The sequence below is a fragment of the Salvelinus alpinus genome, chromosome 33 (assembly GCF_045679555.1).
Source record: "Salvelinus alpinus chromosome 33, SLU_Salpinus.1, whole genome shotgun sequence".
Taxonomy (NCBI): Eukaryota; Metazoa; Chordata; class Actinopteri; order Salmoniformes; family Salmonidae; genus Salvelinus; species Salvelinus alpinus.
The window spans coordinates 25,020,813-25,031,060 of NC_092118.1; positions in this window are offsets into that span (position 1 = coordinate 25,020,813).

Below are 10,248 nucleotides of genomic sequence, written 5' to 3' on the forward strand. Positions count from 1 at the left end.
TCCTACTGCTCTCAGACAGTGTAATGTCCTACTGCTCTCAGACAGTGTAATGTCCTACTGCTCTCAGACAGTGTAATGTCCTACTGCTCTCAGACAGTGTATTGTCCTACTGCTCTCAGGCAGTGTAATGTCCTACTGCTCTCAGACAGTGTAATGTCCTACATTTACATTACATTTAAGTCATTTAGCAGACGCTCTTATCCAGAGCGACTTACAAATTGGTGCATTCACCTTATGATATCCAGTGGAACAACCACTTTACAATAGTGCATCTAACTCTTTTAAGGGGGGGGGGTTAGAAGGATTACTTTATCCTATCCTAGGTATTCCTTAAAGAGGTGGGGTTTCAGGTGTCTCCGGAAGGTGGTGATTGACTCCGCTGACCTGGCGTCGTGAGGGAGTTTGTTCCACCATTGGGGTGCCAGAGCAGCGAACAGTTTTGACTGGGCTGAGCGGGAACTGTACTTCCTCAGAGGTAGGGAGGCGAGCAGGCCAGAGGTGGATGAACGCAGTGCCCTTGTTTGGGTGTAGGGCCTGATCAGAGCCTGAAGGTACGGAGGTGCCGTTCCCCTCACAGCTCCGTAGGCAAGCACCATGGTCTTGTAGCGGATGCGAGCTTCAACTGGAAGCCAGTGGAGAGAGCGGAGGAGCGGGGTGACGTGAGAGAACTTGGGAAGGTTGAACACCAGACGGGCTGCGGCGTTCTGGATGAGTTGTAGGGGTTTAATGGCACAGGCAGGGAGCCCAGCCAACAGCGAGTTGCAGTAATCCAGACGGGAGATGACAAGTGCCTGGATTAGGACCTGCGCCGCTTCCTGTGTGAGGCAGGGTCGTACTCTGCGAATGTTGTAGAGCATGAACCTACAGGAACGGGTCACCGCCTTGATGTTAGTTGAGAACGACAGGGTGTTGTCCAGGATCACGCCAAGGTTCTTAGCACTCTGGGAGGAGGACACAATGGAGTTGTCAACCGTGATGGCGAGATCATGGAATGGGCAGTCCTTCCCCGGGAGGAAGAGCAGCTCCGTCTTGCCGAGGTTCAGCTTGAGGTGGTGATCCGTCATCCACACTGATATGTCTGCCAGACATGCAGAGATGCGATTCGCCACCTGGTTATCAGAAGGGGGAAAGGAGAAGATTAATTGTGTGTCGTCTGCATAGCAATGATAGGAGAGACCATGTGAGGATATGACAGAGCCAAGTGACTTGGTGTATAGCGAGAATAGGAGAGGGCCTAGAACAGAGCCCTGGGGGACACCAGTGGTGAGAGCACGTGGTGCGGAGACAGATTCTCGCCACGCCACCTGGTAGGAGCGACCTGTCAGGTAGGACGCAATCCAAGCGTGGGCCGCGCCGGAGATGCCCAACTCGGAGAGGGTGGAGAGGAGGATCTGATGGTTCACAGTATCAAAGGCAGCCGATAGGTCTAGAAGGATGAGAGCAGAGGAGAGAAAGTTAGCTTTAGCAGTGTGGAGCGCCTCCGTGACACAGAGAAGAGCAGTCTCAGTTGAATGACTAGTCTTGAAACCTGACTGATTTGGATCAAGAAGGTCATTACACTGCTCTCAGACAGTGTAAAGTCCTACCGCTCTAAGACAGTGTAAAGTCCTACCGCTCTCAGACAGTGTAATGTCCTACTCCTCTCAGACAGTGTAAAGTCCTACTGCTCTCAGACAGTGTATTGTCCTACTGCTCTCAGACAGTGTATTGTCCTACTGCTCTCAGACAGTGTATTGTCCTACTGCTCTCAGACAGTGTAAAGTGCTACTGCTCTCAGACAGTTTAATGTCCTACCGCTTTCAGACAGTGTATAGTCCTACTGCTCTCAGACAGTGTAATGTCCTACCGCTATCAGGCAGTGTAATGTTCTACTGCTCTCAGACAGTGTATTGTCCTACTGCTCTCAGACAGTGTAATGTCCTACCGCTATCAGGCAGTGTAATGTCCTACTGCTCTCAGACAGTGTATTGTCCTACTGCTCTCAGACAGTGTATTGTCCCACTGCTCTCAGACAGTGTAATGTCCTACTGCTCTCAGACAGTGTATTGTCCTACTGCTCTCAGACAGTGTAATGTCCTACTGCTCTCAGACAGTGTATTGTCCTACTGCTCTCAGACAGTGTAATGTCCTACTGCTCTCAGACAGTGTAATGTCCTACTGCTCTCAGACAGTGTAATGTCCTACTGCTCTCAGACAGTGTAATGTCCTACTGCTCTCAGACAGTGTAATGTCCTACTGCTCTCAGACAGTGTAATGTCCTACTGCTCTCAGACAGTGTAATGTTCTACTGCTCTCAGACAGTGTATTGTCCTACCGCTCTCAGACAGTGTAATGTTCTACTGCTCTCAGACAGTGTATAGTCCTACTGCTCTCAGACAGTGTAATGTCCTACCGCTCTCAGGCTGTGTAGTGGTCTACTGCTCTCAGACAGTGTAATGTTCTACTGCTCTCAGACAGTGTATTGTCCTACCGCTCTCAGACAGTGTAATGTTCTACTGCTCTCAGACAGTGTATAGTCCTACTGCTCTCAGACAGTGTAATGTCCTACCGCTCTCAGGCAGTGTAGTGTTCTACTGCTCTCAGACAGTAGAATGTCCTACTGCTCTCAGACAGTGTAATGTAATACTCCTCTCAGTGTAATGTCCTACTGCTCTCAGACAGTGTAAAGTCCTACTGCTTTCAGACAGTGTAATGTCCTACTGCTCTCAGACAGTGTAATGTCCTACTGCTCTCAGACAGTGTAATGTCCTACTGCTCTCAGACAGTGTAATGTCCTACATTTACATTACATTTAAGTCATTTAGCAGACGCTCTTATCCAGAGCGACTTACAAATTGGTGCATTCACCTTATGATATCCAGTGGAACAACCACTTTACAATAGTGCATCTAACTCTTTTAAGGGGGGGGGGGGGGGTTAGAAGGATTACTTTATCCTATCCTAGGTATTCCTTAAAGAGGTGGGGTTTCAGGTGTCTCCGGAAGGTGGTGATTGACTCCGCTGACCTGGCGTCGTGAGGGAGTTTGTTCCACCATTGGGGTGCCAGAGCAGCGAACAGTTTTGACTGGGCTGAGCGGGAACTGTACTTCCTCAGAGGTAGGGAGGCGAGCAGGCCAGAGGTGGATGAACGCAGTGCCCTTGTTTGGGTGTAGGGCCTGATCAGAGCCTGAAGGTACGGAGGTGCCGTTCCCCTCACAGCTCCGTAGGCAAGCACCATGGTCTTGTAGCGGATGCGAGCTTCAACTGGAAGCCAGTGGAGAGAGCAGAGGAGCGGGGTGACGTGAGAGAACTTGGGAAGGTTGAACACCAGACGGGCTGCGGCGTTCTGGATGAGTTGTAGGGGTTTAATGGCACAGGCAGGGAGCCCAGCCAACAGCGAGTTGCAGTAATCCAGACGGGAGATGACAAGTGCCTGGATTAGGACCTGCGCCGCTTCCTGTGTGAGGCAGGGTCGTACTCTGCGAATGTTGTAGAGCATGAACCTACAGGAACGGGTCACCGCCTTGATGTTAGTTGAGAACGACAGGGTGTTGTCCAGGATCACGCCAAGGTTCTTAGCACTCTGGGAGGAGGACACAATGGAGTTGTCAACCGTGATGGCGAGATCATGGAATGGGCAGTCCTTCCCCGGGAGGAAGAGCAGCTCCGTCTTGCCGAGGTTCAGCTTGAGGTGGTGATCCGTCATCCACACTGATATGTCTGGCAGAGATGCGATTCGCCACCTGGTTATCAGAAGGGGGAAAGGAGAAGATTAATTGTGTGTCGTCTGCATAGCAATGATAGGAGAGACCATGTGAGGATATGACAGAGCCAAGTGACTTGGTGTATAGCGAGAATAGGAGAGGGCCTAGAACAGAGCCCTGGGGGACACCAGTGGTGAGAGCACGTGGTGCGGAGACAGATTCTCGCCACACCACCTGGTAGGAGCGACCTGTCAGGTAGGACGCAATCCAAGCGTGGGCCGCGCCGGAGATGCCCAACTCGGAGAGGGTGGAGAGGAGGATCTGATGGTTCACAGTATCAAAGGCAGCCGATAGGTCTAGAAGGATGAGAGCAGAGGAGAGAAAGTTAGCTTTAGCAGTGTGGAGCGCCTCCGTGTCACAGAGAAGAGCAGTCTCAGTTGAATGACTAGTCTTGAAACCTGACTGATTTGGATCAAGAAGGTCATTACACTGCTCTCAGACAGTGTAATGTCCTACCGCTCTAAGACAGTGTAAAGTCCTACCGCTCTCAGACAGTGTAATGTCCTACTGCTCTCAGACAGTGTAAAGTCCTACCGCTCTAAGACAGTGTAAAGTCCTACCGCTCTCAGACAGTGTAAAGTCCTACTGCTCTCAGACAGTGTAATGTCCTACCGCTCTAAGACAGTGTAAAGTCCTACCGCTCTAAGACAGTGTAAAGTCCTACCGCTCTAAGACAGTGTAAAGTCCTACCGCTCTAAGACAGTGTAAAGTCCTACCGCTCTCAGACAGTGTAATGTCCTACTCCTCTCAGACAGTGTAATGTCCTACTCCTCTCAGACAGTGTAAAGTCCTACTGCTCTCAGACAGTGTATTGTCCTACTGCTCTCAGACAGTGTAATGTCCTACTGCTCTCAGACAGTGTATTGTCCTACTGCTCTCAGACAGTGTATTGTCCTACTGCTCTCAGACAGTGTATTGTCCTACTGCTCTCAGACAGTGTAAAGTGCTACTGCTCTCAGACAGTTTAATGTCCTACCGCTTTCAGACAGTGTATAGTCCTACTGCTCTCAGACAGTGTAATGTCCTACCGCTATCAGGCAGTGTAATGTTCTACTGCTCTCAGACAGTGTATTGTCCTACTGCTCTCAGACAGTGTAATGTCCTACCGCTATCAGGCAGTGTAATGTCCTACTGCTCTCAGACAGTGTATTGTCCTACTGCTCTCAGACAGTGTATTGTCCCACTGCTCTCAGACAGTGTAATGTCCTACTGCTCTCAGACAGTGTATTGTCCTACTGCTCTCAGACAGTGTAATGTCCTACTGCTCTCAGACAGTGTATTGTCCTACTGCTCTCAGACAGTGTAATGTCCTACTGCTCTCAGACAGTGTAATGTCCTACTGCTCTCAGACAGTGTAATGTCCTACTGCTCTCAGACAGTGTAATGTCCTACTGCTCTCAGACAGTGTAATGTCCTACTGCTCTCAGACAGTGTAATGTCCTACTGCTCTCAGACAGTGTAATGTTCTACTGCTCTCAGACAGTGTATTGTCCTACCGCTCTCAGACAGTGTAATGTTCTACTGCTCTCAGACAGTGTATAGTCCTACTGCTCTCAGACAGTGTAATGTCCTACCGCTCTCAGGCTGTGTAGTGGTCTACTGCTCTCAGACAGTGTAATGTTCTACTGCTCTCAGACAGTGTATTGTCCTACCGCTCTCAGACAGTGTAATGTTCTACTGCTCTCAGACAGTGTATAGTCCTACTGCTCTCAGACAGTGTAATGTCCTACCGCTCTCAGGCAGTGTAGTGTTCTACTGCTCTCAGACAGTAGAATGTCCTACTGCTCTCAGACAGTGTAATGTAATACTCCTCTCAGTGTAATGTCCTACTGCTCTCAGACAGTGTAAAGTCCTACTGCTTTCAGACAGTGTAATGTCCTACTGCTCTCAGACAGTGTAATGTCCTACTGCTCTCAGACAGTGTAATGTCCTACTGCTCTCAGACAGTGTAATGTCCTACTGCTCTCAGACAGTGTAATGTCCTACTGCTCTCAGACAGTGTAATGTCCTACATTTACATTACATTTAAGTCATTTAGCAGACGCTCTTATCCAGAGCGACTTACAAATTGGTGCATTCACCTTATGATATCCAGTGGAACAACCACTTTACAATAGTGCATCTAACTCTTTTAAGGGGGGGGGGGGGGTTAGAAGGATTACTTTATCCTATCCTAGGTATTCCTTAAAGAGGTGGGGTTTCAGGTGTCTCCGGAAGGTGGTGATTGACTCCGCTGACCTGGCGTCGTGAGGGAGTTTGTTCCACCATTGGGGTGCCAGAGCAGCGAACAGTTTTGACTGGGCTGAGCGGGAACTGTACTTCCTCAGAGGTAGGGAGGCGAGCAGGCCAGAGGTGGATGAACGCAGTGCCCTTGTTTGGGTGTAGGGCCTGATCAGAGCCTGAAGGTACGGAGGTGCCGTTCCCCTCACAGCTCCGTAGGCAAGCACCATGGTCTTGTAGCGGATGCGAGCTTCAACTGGAAGCCAGTGGAGAGAGCAGAGGAGCGGGGTGACGTGAGAGAACTTGGGAAGGTTGAACACCAGACGGGCTGCGGCGTTCTGGATGAGTTGTAGGGGTTTAATGGCACAGGCAGGGAGCCCAGCCAACAGCGAGTTGCAGTAATCCAGACGGGAGATGACAAGTGCCTGGATTAGGACCTGCGCCGCTTCCTGTGTGAGGCAGGGTCGTACTCTGCGAATGTTGTAGAGCATGAACCTACAGGAACGGGTCACCGCCTTGATGTTAGTTGAGAACGACAGGGTGTTGTCCAGGATCACGCCAAGGTTCTTAGCACTCTGGGAGGAGGACACAATGGAGTTGTCAACCGTGATGGCGAGATCATGGAATGGGCAGTCCTTCCCCGGGAGGAAGAGCAGCTCCGTCTTGCCGAGGTTCAGCTTGAGGTGGTGATCCGTCATCCACACTGATATGTCTGGCAGAGATGCGATTCGCCACCTGGTTATCAGAAGGGGGAAAGGAGAAGATTAATTGTGTGTCGTCTGCATAGCAATGATAGGAGAGACCATGTGAGGATATGACAGAGCCAAGTGACTTGGTGTATAGCGAGAATAGGAGAGGGCCTAGAACAGAGCCCTGGGGGACACCAGTGGTGAGAGCACGTGGTGCGGAGACAGATTCTCGCCACACCACCTGGTAGGAGCGACCTGTCAGGTAGGACGCAATCCAAGCGTGGGCCGCGCCGGAGATGCCCAACTCGGAGAGGGTGGAGAGGAGGATCTGATGGTTCACAGTATCAAAGGCAGCCGATAGGTCTAGAAGGATGAGAGCAGAGGAGAGAAAGTTAGCTTTAGCAGTGTGGAGCGCCTCCGTGTCACAGAGAAGAGCAGTCTCAGTTGAATGACTAGTCTTGAAACCTGACTGATTTGGATCAAGAAGGTCATTACACTGCTCTCAGACAGTGTAATGTCCTACCGCTCTAAGACAGTGTAAAGTCCTACCGCTCTCAGACAGTGTAATGTCCTACTGCTCTCAGACAGTGTAAAGTCCTACCGCTCTAAGACAGTGTAAAGTCCTACCGCTCTCAGACAGTGTAAAGTCCTACTGCTCTCAGACAGTGTAATGTCCTACCGCTCTAAGACAGTGTAAAGTCCTACCGCTCTAAGACAGTGTAAAGTCCTACCGCTCTAAGACAGTGTAAAGTCCTACCGCTCTAAGACAGTGTAAAGTCCTACCGCTCTCAGACAGTGTAATGTCCTACTCCTCTCAGACAGTGTAATGTCCTACTCCTCTCAGACAGTGTAAAGTCCTACTGCTCTCAGACAGTGTATTGTCCTACTGCTCTCAGACAGTGTAATGTCCTACTGCTCTCAGACAGTGTATTGTCCTACTGCTCTCAGACAGTGTAAAGTGCTACTGCTCTCAGACAGTTTAATGTCCTACCGCTTTCAGACAGTGTATAGTCCTACTGCTCTCAGACAGTGTAATGTCCTACCGCTATCAGGCAGTGTAATGTTCTACTGCTCTCAGACAGTGTAATGTTCCTACTGCTCTCAGACAGTGTATAGTTCTACTGCTCTTAGACAGTGTAATGTCCTACTGCTCTCAGACAGTGTAATGTTCTACTGCTCTCAGACAGTGTAATGTCCCACTGCTCTCAGACAGTGTAATGTCCTACTGCTCTCAGACAGTGTAATGTCCTACTGCTCTCAGACAGTGTAATGTCCTACTGCTCTCAGACAGTGTATTGTCCTACTGCTCTCAGACAGTGTAATGTTCTACTGCTCTCAGACAGTGTAATGTCCTACTGCTCTCAGACAGTGTAATGTCCTACTGCTCTCAGACAGTGTAATGTCCTACCGCTCTCAGACAGTGTAAATTCCTACTGCTCTCAGACAGTGTAATGTCCTACTGCTCTCAGACAGTGTAATGTCCTACTGCTCTCAGACAGTGTAATGTCCTACTGCTCTCAGACAGTGTAAAGTCCTACCGCTCTCAGACAGTGTAATGTTCTACTGCTCTCAGACAGTGTAATGTTCTACTGCTCTCAGACAGTGTAATGTCCTACCGCTCTCAGACAGTGTAGTGTCCTACTGCTCTCAGACAGTGTAATGTCCTACTGCTCTCAGACAGTGTAATGTCCTACCGCTCTCAGGCAGTGTAGTGTCCTACTGCTCTCAGACAGTGTAATGTCCTACCGCTCTCAGACAGTGTAGTGTCCTACTGCTCTCAGACAGTGTATAGTCCTACTGCTCTCAGACAGTGTAATGTCCTACCGCTCTCAGGCAGTGTAGTGTCCTACTGCTCTCAGACAGTGTAATGTCCTACTGCTCTCAGACAGTGTAATGTCCTACTGCTCTCAGACAGTGTAAAGTCCTACCGCTCTCAGACAGTGTAATGTTCTACTGCTCTTAGACAGTGTAATGTCCTACCGCTCTCAGACAGTGTAAAGTCCTACCGCTCTCAGACAGTGTAATGTCCTACTCCTCTCAGACAGTGTAAAGTCCTACTACTCTCAGAAAGTGTATTGTCCTACTGCTCTCAGACAGTGTATTGTCCTACTGCTCTCAGACAGTGTATTGTCCTACTGCTCTCAGACAGTGTATTGTCCTACTGCTCTCAGACAGTGTAAAGTGCTACTGCTCTCAGACAGTTTAATGTCCTACCGCTATCAGGCAGTGTAATGTCCTACTGCTCTCAGACAGTGTAATGATCTACTGCTCTCAGACAGTGTAATGTAATACTCCTCTCAGTGTAATGTAATACTCCTCTCAGTGTAAAGTCCTACTGCTCTCAGACAGTGTATTGTCCTACTGCTTTCAGACAGTGTAATGTACTACTGCTCTCAGACAGTGTAATGTCCTACTGCTCTCAGACAGTGTAATGTCCTACTGCTCTCAGACAGTGTAATGTTCTAATGCTCTCAGACAGAGTAATGGTTTTATGTGCATTATAGTCAAACATTGTTCTGCAAAAATAAGAGCATTTCTCATGCACATTTAGGGGAAAACGATAACATACACTACCGTTCAAGAGTTTGGTGTTTTGCGGGTACTATTTAATGAAGCTGCCAGTTGAGGACTTGTGAGGCGTCTGTCTCTCAAACTAGACACTCTAATGTACTTGTCCTCTTGCTCAGTTGTGCACCGGGGCCTCCCACTCCTCTTTCTATTCTGGTTAGAGCCAGTTTGCGCTGTTCTGTGAAGGGAGTAGTACACAGCATTGTACGAGATCTTCAGTTTCTTGGAAATTCCTGCACCCTCTGTAGTGCCTTGCGGTCGAAGGCCATGCAGTTGCCATACCAGGCAGTGATGCAACCAGTCAGGATGCTCTCGATGGTGCAGCTGTAGAACCATTTGAGGATCTGAGGACCCATGCCAAATCTTTTCAGTCTCCTGAGGGGGAATAGGTTTTGTCTTGCCCTCTTCACGACTGTCTTGGTGTGCTTGGACCATGTTAGTTTGTTGGTGATGTGGACGCCAAGGAACTTGAAGCTCTCAACTGCTCCACTACAGCTCCGTCAATGAGAATGGGGGTGTGCTCGGTCCTTCTTTTCCTGTAGTCCACAATCATCTCCTTTGTTTTGATCACGTTGAGGGAGAGGTTGTTGTCCTTGCACCACACGGTCAGGTCTCTGACCTCCTCCCCATAGGCTGTTTCGTCATTGTCAGTGATCAGGCCTACCACTGTTGTGCTATCGGCAAACTTAATGATGGTGTTGGAGTCATGCCTGGCCGTGCAGTCATGAGTGAACAGGGAGTACAGGCCCCCGGGTTGAGGATCAGCACGGCGGATGTGTTGTTACCTACCCTTACCACCTGGGGGACGGCCCGTCGGGAAGTCCAGGATCCAGTTGCAGAGGGAGGTGTTTAGTCTCAGGGTCCTTAGCTTAGTGATGAGCTTTGATGGCACTATGGTGTTAAACGCTGAGCTGTAGTCAGTGAATAGCATTCTCACATAGCTGTTCCTTTTGTACAGGTGTGTAAGGGCTGTGTGGAGGGCAATAGAGATTGCTTCATCTGTGGATCTGTTGGGGCGGAATGCATAT